At 36.6% G+C, this 17570-nt stretch overlaps 1 protein-coding gene and 1 pseudogene across 13 annotated transcripts in view; one reads left to right on the top strand and one right to left on the bottom strand.

The window, feature by feature from the left end:
- The window catches only part of CACNA2D1 (calcium voltage-gated channel auxiliary subunit alpha2delta 1), a 526916-nt gene that overhangs the window by 498379 nt on the left and 10967 nt on the right, over positions 1 to 17570 (bottom strand). The window lies entirely within an intron of this gene.
- LOC119534323 lies at positions 13308 to 13599 on the top strand (annotated as a pseudogene).

The raw sequence follows: 17570 nt of genomic DNA on the forward strand, positions 1-17570 counted from the left end.
AATTACTATACTTATTTGTTTCCTGAGTAAACAGCATACTGTGGCTCCATCTCAAAACAATATTTCTTTTTATTTCTTCAGGAACACAAACATACATGCACAATTTTAGTTAAAATAAATGTGCTCTGCTTTTGTCACACAAAAAATGGCATTAATGTGGTCTGAATTTTTATAATGTTAGCTTAACTTGTGTAAGGGAACCCTTGCAATATACCTTTTCATCTTTTCCTTATGAATCAATCCATCATAGCAGTTTAGCTAATCCATTCTTTATTAATATTTTTATCACTGCTGCACCACTATCTATCCAACACCCTTTCATTCTGTTTGGCTTAGCCTTAAGAAAAAACTGATATATGTTAATAGGCAGTAGAAAAATCACCTCTTATGAGTTCAGTGAGCTAAAGAAACATGCTACATCAGATGCCAGGTGATCAGTTTGCTGCACGTAGGAAGCCCCTCACACCTGTTGAGGGAGGCAGAGACTGAGCAGGCATAAAAGGGCAAACAATGCTCCCAATTGCTGTTAGCAAAGCTCTAAAAATAAAGCTCCAAAAGCACTGGGAAGGCAGAATGGATTCTTAACACTTGCACTCTTCTATTTTAGTCTGTTACCAGGCAGGTGACCTCAGTACCAAGCAATCAGTCTTTTAACTTTCCATATCCCTCCCTTTTAAAAATGATCCTCAGTTATGTTGATCATAACTGAATTCATTCCAGCTGTTTCAAATGCATAATCATAAAGACAATCTTTTTAATCTTTCAGGACTGTTCCCTCATAGGGTTACATTCTAAAATAAGCTTCTTTGATATTCATTTGCCAATTTTACTTTGAAGATCTCTTTCACATGCATTATTCTGAAAAAGAAATGTTTATTCCATTAACACTTGATTCTTTCTGGGACTCATATCTTAGAAGCAAGAGCTAAGAAGTCACCTTTTAATTATACACAAAGTTGAACTATATATGAAACAATGTTAGTAATAGTACTTAACAAACATTCCGTTTTCAGTTCACTCATTTATCTAGAAAAAACGTTAGTCTAATATCCTCCACTTAAAAAGCACTAGTCCAGAAAAAGAGAAACTGTAGACCTCCTAATAATATATTTTAATGTTCATCAAATAAGGTCATTGATATTTGAAAAGGTACTTTAGATGCTTTAGTGTCCGAACAGTTCTGTCTTATTAGTCAGTACAATGTAGTGGTTAAGAGCAAATTTGAATCAGACAGACCTGGGTTGTATCCCTATCCCGCTATTACTATCTATGTATTCCAGAACAGGTTATTTAACTACTAAAGACCTCAGTTCCTTCACTTACAAAAGGAGGAATGTAATGACTATCCCACTGTTACATGGTTGAGATCAGAATTAAATAAAAGAATCTAGGGAAAACCCCAGCACCTACGACTAAATAAATGCCATCAATTATTGTTATTGCTAACAAGTTATTATCCAAATAAATAGGTGATGACTTGTTCTAGTTTGCCAATGCTGCCAGAATGCAAAACACCAGAGATGGCTTGGCTTTTATAAAAGGGGGTTTATTTGGTTACACAGTTACAGTCTTAAGGCCATAAAGTGTCCAAGATAACACATCAGCAATCGAGTACCTTCACTGGAGTATGGGCAGTGGTGTCCGGAAAACCTCTGTTGGCTGGGAAGGCACGTGGCTGGTGTCTGCTCCAAAGTTCTGGTTTCAAAATGGCTTTCTCCCAGGACATTCCTCTCTAGGCAGCAGTTCCTCAAAAATGTCACTCTTAGTTGCACTTAGGGTATTTGTTCTCTCTTAGTTTCTCCAGAGCAAGAGTCTGCTTTCAATGGCCATCTTCAAACTCTCTCAGCTGCAGCTCCTGTGCTTTCTTCAAATGTCCCTCTTCGCTGTAGCTCCTCTTCAAACTTCGCTCTCAGCTGCACTGAGTTACCTCTGCCTGTGGGCTCATTTATAAAGCTCCACTGATCAAGGCCCACCCTGAATGGGTGGGGCCACGCCTCCATGGAAATATCTAATCAGAGTTATCACCTACAGTTGGGTGGGGCACATCTCCACAGAAACACTCAATCTAATCAACACTGATAAAATCTGCCCACACAAGATTATATCAAAGATAATGGCATTTGGGGGACATAATACATTCAGACTGGCACATGACTCAAAAGATAAAGAAGCAATATTATTTAAAATATGCTACTGATGGTTTAAAACAAGCAGATAACATTTATGTCCAAGAATTCAAAACCTCAGTCTCTTGTCTATACAGGCATGTAGATGCCTTGCCTTTTTCCCATTTTTCTGGTATATAGGGCAGAGGCACTAGTAGGGGTAGAAAATATCTTATGAAATTTTTTTCTGTGTAGTAGATTTAAATAGAGGAATTTTTGCATTTTAGTACATGTGCATGCAAAAGAGATGTCTAAACTTTATGAAAAGTTGAAAATTATTTCAGAGAAATCGAAGGAGCCTCAAGGTTAAACCCTTTATCTCAAGCCAAAACTAATCTTCTCCAGAGCTGTTCAGGATGTCCTTTACAGGTTTGTATTTGGGTTTGAAGCTGTTGGTTCCTCTATTTAAATTGTTTCCTCTGATTTGGTTCTCAAAGAGTACAGAAATTGTCATTAATCTCCTTGTAAGTCCTCATTTTATTTTTGAAATATATACTAAATTGCCTCTCATCTTACTCTTTACCCAGAAATCAGCAATACTTAGTATAAATGTAGAAAATTATTCAAGATGTGTGCTGAAAAATAATACCTGGAATTCCAAAGGTCTGTTGAGAGTGGCATTATAAATCTCCCTTGAGATTTTCAAAATAATTCATTAAATTCAGAATTAACTGAAACTTTCCTGAACTGTTTCAAAGACATACAATGATGAGAGAAGCAAACTTTAAAATGGTGATGAACCATTTAAATAAGCATTAATTATTTGTTAAAAGTGAGGTATTGAGCTTGGTAAATTTTTACTTTTAACTGTAATACACTCATCTAATCTTAAAAATTAGAGAATATCATTTGAATTAGTCCCCATGCCTATATATTATTTTTACCTTTTGTGCAAAGTAAATGCATTTTCACAGATTACAATATTATTTCTTAGATAACTGAGCTGTTCTTAATTGGATATTTCTTAATCAACCACTTTTCATCTTCTATATTTTGAGTGAAGAACCATTTTTAAATCAGGGCACAGGAACTTTGTATTAACTTACAAACTTATAATATCTAATCTCTATCCAAAGGAAAATGGGTCACCAGAAAGCTTATTTCTACTCACGCCCTGATTTCTCAGCCAAAGAAGCCATGTGCCTGCATTTCCAGGCCCAGGCTGGAAGCTGCCTGTGCAGGGTCTTCCCATTTCTGCCTGGGGCACGTACCTCATCTTTATGACCAACATCTCCCTAAGCAGCTCCAGGACAATGGTTGACATTGGATTTGGCTTTCAAACCCCTGCAATCCCTTAGAGAAATAAATAGAGTTTGTTCTATGATTCACACTTTATGGAAGAACAGTTTTGGAGATATTAGCATCCTTCTCAAATGGCTCCATTTAGAAAAATTCTTCATTAAAGCTAAAACATTTGTAAAACCAAAATAATTTAGAAAAATAAAAAAAGCTTTTAAAATGGTAGATGTAAATGTTTACTAAGTGTTAATTGTCATTATAACTAGCCTGCATATCTTCTAAGGTAGGATTTCACTCTACTTTCCTTGTCTCTTCAGGGCCTAACATCCTGACTGGCCGATGGTGGCAATGCTTATTGAATCATTTTATTAATGGGTATATATTTTCATGATTAACTTATTTATAACTTATTTCACTCTAATCTGTCCACCAAAATTTTAACCAATGAACTACCAGAATAATAAACCAAGACGTAAAAATAATACAGTCAAAATTTTATTTGGTTGACCAACCAATAAGCCTGGAAGTAACTTATAAAGCAAAATAACATACAAATATCAGTGTCTAAACCACATGCTACACATTTCAAATACAAAGATGAGCTCAGAAAAAGCAAAGTCTGGAAATAAGTCAAGCCACCAGCCTTAAAGGCAAGTTTAATGTTATATAAACTAAGAAACTGGCTTAATGAGGAAGATGAAGAACCAAGTATCACAAATAAATCCTGTGCTCCATAGTTTTCAAAGTACTTTTTTTACATTGTCTCCTTTGAATGTCACAATGATTCTGTGAGCTGGGTAAGACAGAACAGCTGAATGCATTTTACTGGTTAGGAAAGAAAGACTCTGAGATGTTATGTGCAGTAGCACCCAAGAACCCAGAGCTAGTACAAAAAACCTGACACTATCTAACTCTATGCACATATTATAGAGCTTGTTAAAGGAAACTTCAAACAAAACAGGCAAAATGAATGAATAGTGGGAAGACTCACTAAACATAACTATGGGCAATGAAATGTTGACTATTAATTTATGGGAACTGAGAACAGAAATGAAGGCTAAAATCGTGTATCAAGCATTCTATCCAGAGAGGCCAGGGTGAAAACTGGCCAAGTTCTAGAAAAGAAGACATAGCATATCGATTCAGCTACAAGTAAGCTGATACATTCTAGGGAAGGGTATGTCTAGAATATCTATTTTAAACTGTTTTCTTCAAGAAGATGAATATATGTACTAGCACTGATAGCTTAACATGAGCCTGACCTCTAATTCTACATTATAGTATACACTGGGTGTGTGCACCACAGTGAAACTGCATGTTTCATGCCCTGGTTAGAGCTACCAGTTTATATTCATAATCACATCATTAGCATTTTAATATATACATATTAGCAAATTTATACTATTCTAACTTAAAGTGTCCGCAAGTAGGAAGTATTATCAGATTATTTTATTTTAGATGCAATCACTTTCCAAATTAGCCTCTCCTTTTCCATTAAACAAATCTTTAAACGCCTAAGGGTTATCTTTATTTCTTGGGAAGTCCATCTGGCAAGACTAAGCCTGCTCATCCATCACACATTTTCCAAACCTGGAAAAGATTCATTGGTGCTATGCCAGAGAGACATACAGGAAGACAAATTGGATATAAGTCTCACTGTATGAGTAACAGAATGCTAGAAAAACTCCCTAGACATGAAACCTAGGAGCTGCATGAAATTGTCTGGAATTTGGACCTGTGGAACCTCCAAGACAAGCTACATGGCCAAACCTTCACTCTGATCAGGTAGGTTATTCCCAAGTCTTAACCACTGCATAGGCTGGGTAGGACTATGCCACATACGACTTTGTATTTTTTTCTTTAGTTTCAATTCACTACGTGTTATCTTTGGGAGAATCAGGCTTCTTGGCTGAATCTAGATTTTCTTATAAGAGAAAAATGCCCAAGAAAAAAGCTCAGTGGCTCAGTGTGCTTAGGGTCAGCATGTATACATACACCCAATAAAAGATCAAAACACAGGAAGTATTCACAACAAAATGTTCTAAAAGGATTGTTTCAAATGATGCCCGGTTTTAAATGAATCCACTGTAATAACTGTGGCATATGATGACAGCAGGTTCCCCCGGGCCTTACTGAATGGGGATGTCATGACTGTCCCAGCAGAGCAGCTTAGACATGATGGCATCCCATGCAGGGACTTAACATAACCTGGCAGTTCACAGCTGTTTAAATATTTTAAATTGCTACTGTGGGATATAAAGTAATTAAACCATTTCTTAATGTATTTAAAGGAGAGCAAACCCCCGAAGACATCATCCAGGATATGAAGAAACTAGAACGAGTGTTTCTCAATCATCGTGTTCTTTTAAGAGTTAATATAGCCTCAAGCCAGACATGTGTATAGTTTATGAATGCACATATATTTCCATTATATGTTACATATATACATTAATATATAATTTAAATTTCCTAAAGATTATAACATATGGTAGATTGCACAGTAAAATGTACTTGTGAGATGGCCCAAACATAGGATGACCGTATAAGGCATTTTCCAAACCTAGACATTTAAGAGTAACAAGGCATTAGTAGCAATTAGCCTGGGACAACAGGCAGAAATCAAGACAGTCCTAGTTAAACTAAACATGAGGGTAAGCAAAAGGAGGATTTGGGCTTAAATAAAATGCTGGTAGATATAGGACAGATTTTACAATATTTGTCTGTAATTAAGAAAGGGAAAGGCAGTGATTATTCTGCTCATGTATGATAACTAAAATAAAAGGGTTAATATATGTGGAAATTCACTAGATTTTGCATATAGTGAACTGAGTTGAATACTGTCCCCCCAAACTTCATGTCCACCTGCAGTCTGTGAATGTAACCTTATTTGGAAATAGGGTCATCACAGATGCAATCAAGTTAAGATGAGATCGTACTGGATTGGGTATGCCCTAAACCCAGTATAGCTGACTTCCTTATAAGACGGACCCTAAAAAAAGAAGAGAAGAAAAGGGGAATTTGATCACAGAATACACACTGACACACAGGGGAGAAGGCCATGTGAAACAGCAGCAGAGAATGGAGCTATTCAACTACAAGCCAAGAACATAAAGGATGGCCAGCAACCACCAGAAGCTAGGAAAAGGCAAAGAAGCGTTCTCCCCTAGACTTTTCAGAGGGAGCATGTCCTGCCCCATCTCGATTGCGGAGTTCTAGCCTCAGAACTGTGAGAGAATAAATTTTTGTTGTCTTAAGCCATCCAGGAAACCAACATAGTGAGAGTGCAACCTATTTATGAGTTGTAAATAAAATAATATCAATGGAAGAGGTATCACAGAGAAGACAACATTAAAAGGAGATACTGAACAGGTAAAAGTGGACTTTTCTAGCCTCCCCTAAAGCAATCAGAATAGAATGGATCTAAAATACTTCAATGTCCCACTTAAGCCCAATCAACCAAAGAGGTAAAATATTATATTATTTCTTGGCAGACAGAAGAGAAAGAAACAGAGAAATTACTTTTTGATAGAATAAAGGAAAAAAAGACTACTCTAGACCAGAGATTCTGGGTTTCCATTTTCCCTCATGTCATAGCATTCCCTCCTAACCTACGTAGACAGTTCTCACCGAGATAACTGACTCTATACTAGAGCACTTTCTGTTGTCGTTCTTCTAAGTACACTATCCTACAAGAGAATGAACCAGCATGTAGCTGTTCTCCATTTACCAAAAGCAAAAAAGTGGATGGGAAAAAATACCAGGTATTCTTGTCCTACTCATCAAGATATTTTTGGCATGTGTATCAGTTCAGGCCAGCCCTATAAAATTTCAAAGCCATATATAAGACTCATCACTATATTCAATATACGCAGTAGTGCTCTTACTGTTTTGTGGTCTCTGTTCATTGTTCCCCTCTGAAAAAACACTGGAGCACTGTCAGCCAAGAAAATCTTCATTAGTTTTCTGTGCAGCTTTCCCAGGTGAAACAAATGTCCCTAGCAAGAGTGTGTGTCCGTGTTAATTACAGTTTGCCCACAGGCCATCCTGGCAACTGGCCAGCCTTTCTGGTATCTACAAAGCATTTTTGAAGTGTGCACAAAGACAGGATAGAGTGTCTCATTTCCGCTCCAGACCCAGCGGGAAGGGACAGACATCAGTACCCTTCTGTTAAACACAAGTTTCACTGCAAAATTTTCCTTCAGGAAATTCAGAGATCTCCAGGAACGGGGGAATTTTATCTCTGTATCTTTGACTATACGTTAAATAATTACACTTTCTGCTTCACCAAGCAGTCAATTTAACAGCTTAATTTCGGCAATGTTTTGAACTAACCAATTTACTTGTTTTAGTGGCATAAGTACTATCAGGGATTGATGAAATAAACTCACCAACGTGACAAAATGTTAACAAAATGCAAACACCACTTCAGTATTATGGGACTGAGCCAGAAACAGACACCACTGGCAACAAGAACATATATCATGGGTCAATTTATTGCCCAGATTTCACTGGAGCTGTGCATTAAAGTAATATCTTAAATCAGCGGATCCCAGCCAGAGGTGATGTTGTCTCATAGGAGACATTTGGCAATGTCTGGGAATATTTTTGATTCTCATGACTGGGGACAGGGGTGGTGGTGGGGGGGGGTCGCTATTGGCCTCCAGTGGGTAGAGGCCAAGGATGCTGCCAAACATTCAAACAGTACACAGGACGGCTCTCCCGAACAAAGAATTATCTAGTCCAAAATGTCAACAGTGCGGAGCTTGAGAAACCCTGCCTCAGACTGTGTAGAAAAATTGGTGATTTTGCATACATTCCATGTGGTAATACTATCTCTCAAAGCTGCAATTTGATAGACCTTAACAGTTTTCAGTCACCTTTTTCTGAAACTATTTTTTAAATTATGATTATGAATTTTCATAAATACTGTAAGATTAATTTTTATGAAGTACAACCAAATAGTAGGAAACTCAAATAAAATAGTCTAGTATTCATCATGCTGTCCCTAAATTTAGGAGAGACCAAGGATTGGTATGAAATATGAATGAGTCAACATGGAATTGAATGTAATATTAATTGAACATTCATAAAACCTCCTAATTTACAGTTTTTACCCCATTACCAACCCATGATTTTGTTTCTTTTATAAGATAAACCTTACACTGCTTTTAGCTTACCACGTTATCAAGACCAGAATCAGAACCACTCTTATTGTCAGATGAAAGCACGAGAAAAGTAACCAGAAATGTATTTAACTAGATATGGATAGGAAATTCAGTTCTGTCTCTTAAAAAATGCTGAAATTGTTTCTCTTGATACACTCAAAGAATGACTGCTTTACATGTTTTGAGGTCATTGTCTCATTATTTATAAACAATAACAATTTTCAAGTGTACTTGCATATAACAATTTGTATTATATATTATGTGGAACAAAATTTTGACCATCAATTCAGAACAACACAAAATAGAAAAACCATAGAGAGCAGAAAAACATCCAGGCTGCACTTTCCTCTAACGTTGATTGCATAACTAGTTCTTTAAGGATATCACTCTATCCTTTCGCACTTCCTCAAGAGCATGTCCTTCAAAACTTCTTTATCCTTTTTCTAACAGTCTGCCCCTCTAAATCTACCACACTGGTTATTCTATCTAGAAGTTTATAAAATTGTTCTCTTTTATAATATTATAAAAAAAAACACATATGCCCAGAGTAGTTTTTTACTGACGATGCTCAGTTTCTTATCATAACAACTTTATTTTATCCACTGATCAGAGCTATCTAAAACTTTGACTTTTTTTAATAGTATCAGATTCCATGTTATAAAAGTGAGAAAACTCAATAAATTATTGTTTAAAAACTTGTTCCTTGACTCTATGCCAAGATATTAGTGAGCAAACTTAAGAAGCAAAAAGCCCAGATGTTCCTTTTCTAACACAGTGCTTAACGGTTGCAACTACAACTAGGAATAGAGCTACAGAAAAATTCCCTCTTTAAAAATATGGTCTACATGTATAATGGTCTATACATTGGAGATTTATCTGTGCTAACAAACTCCCTTTAAAATACCATCTGTAGGAAAATTTTGCTTATCCAATAGTTTGGAAAAGAGGGATTTCTTTGAATTGGGGGGTTCAAATCATGGGTGGAGCATCAAAGCAGGATTGACAAACTGAAGAAGAGCTCATGGGCCCTTGATACCTCAGGAAAGATGCAAATATAGTGGTAGAAAGGTAGAGAAAAGGAGGCAGATAGACATAAAATCAAATCTGAACATGGTTAGTGACTGCCGCCTACACTACTAAAAGTAATGTCCAAACCACCTCCAGGACACTCAGCTGGATATAGAGCTGGCTTAGAACTAATCAGATTATGTTCACATACTTGTGCCTTAATTCACAATCTGAATAAAAATGAGGATGGTCAGGGAAGAGAAAGAATAACCCAAGATGCTCATTTCAGGACAATCTGAATTCAGAGGAATAATCTTACAGATGATTTGGAGACCAAAACCCTGGGCTCATAAAATTTCCATGAGGCAGCCAAACACGGTTGCTTCATCTATGTGTATTCCTTCAATATACTTTCCCTTCCTGTTGCTCCATATAGCTATATGGCAAAGGTCTACCCAACACCTAATCAAAGCTGTTCACCAAGAAGATAATTTTTAGATCTCATGTTTGATAAGTCAACAGCATCTGGCACTAAATTCTCTCCTCATATTTTTTGACCAATTGCAAATATATAATATTAAATTAAAATATTTATGTATGATGGTCATCTTGCCAAAATGCTTTAAATGATGTGCATATAAAATTAATAATTAATATCTTATTGCCATAATTAACTATAATGGTTACCAAGGTGTTGGACCATTTCCACAGCTGAGGTTTCAGCAAATTTCTCTTAGAATCATGGCCTTTGTAATGTTCTACATTGCACACTTCCTTTCTTGAGGGGGGTTTTCAAATCACATACAACCAGCTATTACTTTTACTATGTGAGATCCATGAAGTTGTAAGAGAATGTATCAGTAAGTTGTTTTTTGCATGAGCTTACCCTGAAAATCATTTAGAAGGGACAGCAACTGTAGAAAGCTCAGCAAGTGTTGTCTAGCACTGTTAATATTGGTATTGTTCTTGACCTGACATCCTAACAATTATCTGGAAGATGCTGCATCTTTATAAGAAGATCTAGTTTAATTCAATTAGTTTTAAGTGACCCACTAAGGAACACAACAACAACACTTCACAAAAGTCTTAAAACATATAATTCTGATTTTCTAGGAAACAAGTTTATCTCAACAATCTGGAATAACTCTATAAATGTCCTTGAGACAATTGTTCAGGAGTAAGTGTATAGTCTCTGATATAACTTACAAGGGACTACAGAGCAAGGTATTAAATAAAAAGCAGATGAGCTTGTTGGACCCATCTATTGATATATCTTAATATACCTCAGCTTCATTGGGTAAAATCCTGCATGCAATATAATAGTATCATATTGGGCAACATCAAATAGAAGGCTGTCTGAAAAATATGCAGTCAAACCAGTAGAAAATGATAGATACATGTTTTGTCAGAAAACCAAATTTTTTTTTATGCATTTCAATCTCAATGTGCACAGATGCCTGGGGAAAAACTGAGATACAAAATGAAAAAGTTGTGCAATTCTTACTATTTATTAAGTGGGCATTTCAACCAAAGATAAATGGCACATTCCATTCTTTGGAAAACTTTAATTGCTTTTTCTAAGAATCATATGGTTTGATTCTGGATGTGTTTGAATAACAGAAAGTATCTTTATACTTTTATGCCTTGGCAGATACTCTGAGATGTGAGGTACCAATGAGATTTTTGTACTACCTCAGCCCCATATGCCAAGTATGTCTATATAGTTTAACCTTTTTTAAAAAAAGTGTCAAGATAACTCAACCTGCCCTGAAGTACATATTAAGATGGTTTTAATCTTGAATCTAGGATATAAAATCTTTGTGGAATAACAAGTTTGCTGTTTCTTGATTATATTCAAGTAATCTCAGGATTCATCAAAAGGGCTACATTCATATTAGCCCAGACTCAATGAAGCAGTCACATAAAGAGTATGTAGTCGTCACTTTATAGCAATATCAAAATAATTGTTATGCAAACACCAAGTGTTTAGACCCAAGGTGAATAAAGTTCTAAAGAAAATACACTGAAAACCAAATGTGCTTGTAAATAACATAAGATCTGATAAGGAACTACAATATGTACAACCTGAAGAGAAGCCTCCCTTCAAACCAAAATATTACAATTATTTTGAGAATAAAGGCCATACCTATCCAGTAGCCAAACAGCAGATAAACATTATCTTTCAAAACGGAAACAGTATTTCAGTAACCAAATCAATTAGACTAGAACTACTTAGAGTGTGGTCTGCAGATCTGCCAGTGTGTGAACTGCTTCTACCAGTCTACATCAAGAAAAGTATAGAAATTGAGTGTTTAGACATTTTAATAGAAATCTGAAAAAGTATTTCTATGGCTGTTAAATTCTATGGCTCTAATTATTTAAAAATGAGGTTTATATTTTGTATAACTTTTTGAATTTCATTTTTCTGTAATTGGTTTTCATTGTATTTCATAAAAGTATAAATTTCCAATGTATTTTAAATTTACCTCACACACACCAAAAAAGAAAAAACCTGCTCCTTCACCATTTTGTGTGAAAAGCAATGAATTAGACAACTATTCTGGCCAGAATCCCCTAGTGTTATCAAATTAATTAGTGCTAGAGATACAGAAGCCAAATCCTGAGCAAATCAAACCCCTGGCAGTATTTTGAAAGTGCAATGACCAGGTATGCTCAGGAATGAGCAGGGAAGTACCTCTACACAGTTTACTAGGGACCCTCATTTTTAGGTAAACCTACTACCCACTGAGCAACCAACCAGTATTTAGGTACTGTGAAGAAGCATTTCATGATTTTTTGTCTTTAAAAAGCAGAAGCCATAGCTATTCACCTAAATTTACTCCCTGAAGAAATCTTATATGCTTTGAGAGTAAAATATGAACATTTTGTCCCAGATACTTTAAACTTGGAGTGCTAGTTAGAGAACATTACCATCCCATATGGATACATATAAAAAATAGACGAGGATTAGGATTTTAGCGAACTGCCTAATTTGTAAAGGCAGAGAAATGAAGATAATTTTAAGAGACCCAAGGTCTCATGAAATGCAGACCTTAATTTGCAAGTTTCTTAATCCTTTACATTTCTTAAGAATTGTTTAAAATTTTTCTACACATTTATTTAAAAAGTTAGTGTAAATTGGCTTAAGCCATAGCACAGAGAATTCTTTTCTATAGAGTAGGTGAAAAGTTCAGCTTCTAACTAATTAAGACAAAACCCTTAATGAGTAGTTAAGGAGTTACTAGAATTTGCTTTCCTTATAGGATGTATCAGGACTGATGTGGCAAAGCAGTTTCGCCTACAGGCAAAAGGACGTAGGTCATCCGGCTGCTTCAAAGCATTTCTAGAGTTTGTGAACATCTAAAGTGGAAAAGGAATGAGTAATCCCATTTTATAGTTTTTCCTGTATTAATAGAGGTAGGCAGAATTCTAAGATGGCCCATGATTTCTGCCCTTGGTATAATCCCTCCCCTTCAGTGTGGGCAAGACCTGTGACTATGAGGGACCCATGACTGGGTTATGTTATATGGCAAAGGTGAAGGGATTCTCCAGATATAATTAAGATCTCAAATCACTTGATTCTGAGTTAATCAAAGGGAGATTATCACTGGTGGGCCTGGCTTAATCAGACAAAACCTTTTAAAAGGAGGCCTGTCACTGGCTCCATGTCCCACCTCGCCAAGCGCCCTCCCCACGCCTCCCAGCCAAGGTTTCAACAGACCTCACCAAAATGCCATCTCAAATGGAACACGCCCTGGAAACTATGATGTTCACATTTCACAAATTTGCTGGGGATAAAGCTACTTAACAAAGGAGGACCTGCGAGTATTCATGGAGAAGGAGTTCCTGGATTTTTGGAAAATCAAAAAGACCCTCTGGCTACGGACAAAATAATGAAGGATCTGGACCAATGTCGAGATGACAAAGTGGGCTACCAGGGCTTCTTGTCACTAATTGCCGGGCTCGGCATCGCATGCAATGACTATTTTGTAGTACACATGAAACAGAAGGGAAAGAAGTAGGCAGAATTGACTAATTAATTCCCCCCACCCTCATAAGAATTATCCCAAGAGTCGCTTAAAGAATCTGCCCTACAGCTTCCATCTGCATAAGAATTTCATAACAGATCGGGGTCCTCAGAAAATGTACAAATAAAATCCAACTTCCGTTTGACAAATAGTGGAAAAAAAGTCAATTAAATGCCAGATAAGCTTTTAATTTTTATATTGTTTGCATCCTCTGGCCCTCAATAAGCAAATTTCTTTTTTAATACCTGAAAAAAAAAAAAAAGCGGGCCTGAGCCCTTCCTAAACAGGGCAATTCTGCTGCCCTTGAAGAAGTAAGCGGTCATGTTGTGAGAGGACCTGTGAGAGAACCATGTGGCAAGGAACTGTTAGGCGCCTCTAGGAGCCAAGAGCAGAACCTGAGTAACAGCAAGAAAACAGGATCCTCAGTCCTACAAACACAAGAAACTGCCAATAGCCACATGAGTTGAAAGAGGAGGCAAGTTCCACAAGAAAATTAAGCTGTAATGCTCTAATAAATGTATTTTTTTATTTAATCTTATTGAGATATGTTCACATACCATACAATCATACAAAGTGTACAATGAATTGTTCACAGTACCATCATACAGTTGTGCATTCATCACCCCAATCTATTTTTTGAACATTTTCCTTATACCAGAAAAAGTGAAAATAAGAATAAAAAAATAAAAGTAAAAAAGAACACTCAAACAATCCCTCCCTCCCACCCTATTTTTTATTTAGTTTTTTATCCCCATTTTTCTACTCATCCATCCATACACTGGATAAAACAGCTGTGATCCACAAGGTTTTCACAATCACACTGTCACCCCCTTGTAAACCTGCATTGCTATGCAATTGTCTTCAAGAGGCAAGGTTACTGGGATGTAGTTTCATAGTTTCAGGTATTTATTTCTAGTTATTCCAGTGCACTAAAACCTAAAAAGCATTATCAATATAGTGCATACAAATGCCCACCAGAGTGAACTCTCGACTCCATTTGGAATCTCTCAGCCACTGAAACTCTGTTTCATTTCATTTCGCATCCCCCTTTTGGTCAAGAAGGTGTTCTCAGTCCCAAGGTGTGGGTCCAGATTCATCCCCGGGAGTCATAAGTGCATTTATTTTTAAATTAGCTTCACTATACCTCTAGAGTGGTATTAGTTGAAATCCTTGAGAGAGCCAAGGTCAAAATAGTCATCTGTAGTCAAATGAGGAAACCTGCTCAGCAAAGGCTTGCAACCACACCACAGCTGATCAACTTTTTTGACATTGTGATGAAACTTTGATGAAACTCAGCATAGATCCAACATCTAGATTCACTTAAAATACAGACCTGTGCCTCTTGGCCTGGAATATGTCCCAACTTGTTAAGCAGAGACGCCACAGTTCTGACCAGCATCTGATACTAACTTGCCATTTCTTCCAATGATATACACCCACTTTGAATAAAAGTCATGACACATAGCATGAAGATCCATAAACACAACCTCAGAACCTTGAACAAGAAATAGTCTGGTACATTATATTTCCGACTTGGGCCCCCCCTTCTCATGTCCATTCCAGGGAAGACTTTTCCCCTTTGCTCTAATCTGCTTAATATGAAGAGCACAAGAGAATATTTAAAGAAATGTAATCCCTATAATCTCCACGCTCCTCCAGTAATCAATTAGATCCTCAGTATAAACTTAAACTAACCCAGAGTTCCAACTCTTTGCTCAATAAACACAGTGGAAGATAAACATACACATTCTTAATGGCATCTCACTTAAGCCTCACAATTTCCCCTAAAACAAAGGGAGTGTGATCCTTCTTTTCAAAGTATGAAATAGAATCTCAAGAAAACGAACTATCCAGCATCATACAGTTAGTATCAGAAGTATTATCTTGTAACTCCCTGACTCAAAATCTACTCTGAGTCCTCTGAACTTCCAAAATACAGACTAGGATAGTTCCAGCTTTACTCAAATATCTATCAATATGCTTACTAGCAACTTCTTCAGGCAAATGGAACATTATGGAATCACTGCAGGGTTTGAAAGATGTGCAATAGTAGGACCACAGGACTCAGAGTGGGCAAAAGGCTAAAATCCATAATCAACAAGAATCCATTTCATCCACTTTGATTATTTCAGTTATTCCTAAGGAACCTTACAGTCCTTCATAAATAAAACAGCACTTCTGGATATTAGAGAACTTTTTCAGGTGGTACAATATCTTCTATATATTTGCCTACACATAATGTATCTGAATCTATGTTCATATCTTTTTAATATTTCATTATGATTGTACATCTGTGCATGTGTTTCCCTGCAATTAGAATAGAAATATGGTAGAATTGGCAAGAGGGGAAAAAGTGGATCCTGAGCAGCTTGTTGACCCCCAGTTTTAAATCCCTGTGCCTGTTGTAAGAAAATAATCCCAGGGGTCAATCTGCTTTGCTTGTGGAAGCAGGTATAGGACAAAATCTAGGGCTTGCAACCCTCAGACTGCCACTCTGTCACGGTCACTTACACCCAGGGACTCAGCTGGCTTTTAGACACCACACAGACAGGTTGTGTCACATCTGATAATTTAAGGAGACAAATAACCTCATCTAATTATCATGCATGGTTTGCTCTGTGATGAGTTACCATTCCCCTATGTTTATTTATTACTGAGTATTAATGTAAATTTTAAACAATTGCTTACTATGCAGACCTTGACACCCATGTATCAAGCCCCTGGGAACTAACCTACACACACACACAATAAAAATTTGCCTCAAGAACATGAATTCTGATTTCTACAGTCATGTCAACAGGAAAATCAGGTGTTTCAAGGACAACCAAGCATTCAATGTTTAATTTAGAGCAATCGGCACACCCTCTTTTGTGCCCATCCTCCCCAAGTGTCATGTAGCCGATTTGTTTGAGTTACCTAACATTTTTGCAGATGCAGATTTAAGTTAATTCTAATATAAAGTCATGGCAAAGAAAGGCTGGTATTTTTAAAGTGACAGACATCATAAGAATTTTACACATTCCTTTCTGTGGCAAATGTCAAAATGACTGCCATAGAAAAGTTGATTTCTGGTACTTGAAAACTTGCTGCTTTAAAGGTTATCAACAAGTTGCACTTATTAGTCAAGGCATTAATGTATATATAGTTTAGTCTAGAAAGTACCCCCCACCCACCCACCCAATAAATTCAAAATGTGAAGCAGACATTTTATTTATTTCTCCCAACGACAGAAGTGTCTGTGAAACACTTTATATTATAAAGTGAAGGGGTGGGGATAAATGAGTGTAACTAATCATCTGTTGGCATGAGTGAAATGAAAATTGGCCTTTTCCAGTATGCTTTTGGCAGATTTTTGCTGACTTCTGTGTTGGTTGCTAAAAATGCAACTGGTCTTGATTTTACTACTCTATGCTCACCCCATTTGTAGGGTTGTCTGGAATCATTTCCATAACCATTATGGAATGGATTGCTTTATTAACTTTCACATACTCTGTCTTGAATGAAGACTCACACCTTTGAAAATAAGACGTTATCAGTGGCAACGTTGTGACTTTAAAAAGTAGATTCAACCTGCTGTGGAACAGTTCTCCATACAATAGGTACCTGGCTGAAATGTAAAGGAAAAAAAAACATCAAATCCTTTGTGGCTCTGCTTTCTTCCAGGTCTCTTTTAGAATATAGGTTTTGTCCTTAACCAAGAGATGGAACTCTTCATTCACTCCAGTCCACCTATTCTATTGCAACTAATTTCACTTCTTTTTTTGTTATTAAATACTACACAAGTTTTAGGAAGAGACACTTTTAATGCCTGCTAAGCATTCTATTAACCATTCATTTCAAGTTTTCCTCATGGCCCAAATGATATAATAGCACAATAATCTAGATCACTAAACCTTTGTCATCAGTTCACCATCTGGAAGGCAGCAAAATCGCACGTGGTACAGATAATAAAGTCTGGTCATTAA

Source organism: Choloepus didactylus, chromosome 5, assembly GCF_015220235.1.
Source record: "Choloepus didactylus isolate mChoDid1 chromosome 5, mChoDid1.pri, whole genome shotgun sequence".
NCBI classification, from domain to species: domain Eukaryota; kingdom Metazoa; phylum Chordata; class Mammalia; order Pilosa; family Megalonychidae; genus Choloepus; species Choloepus didactylus.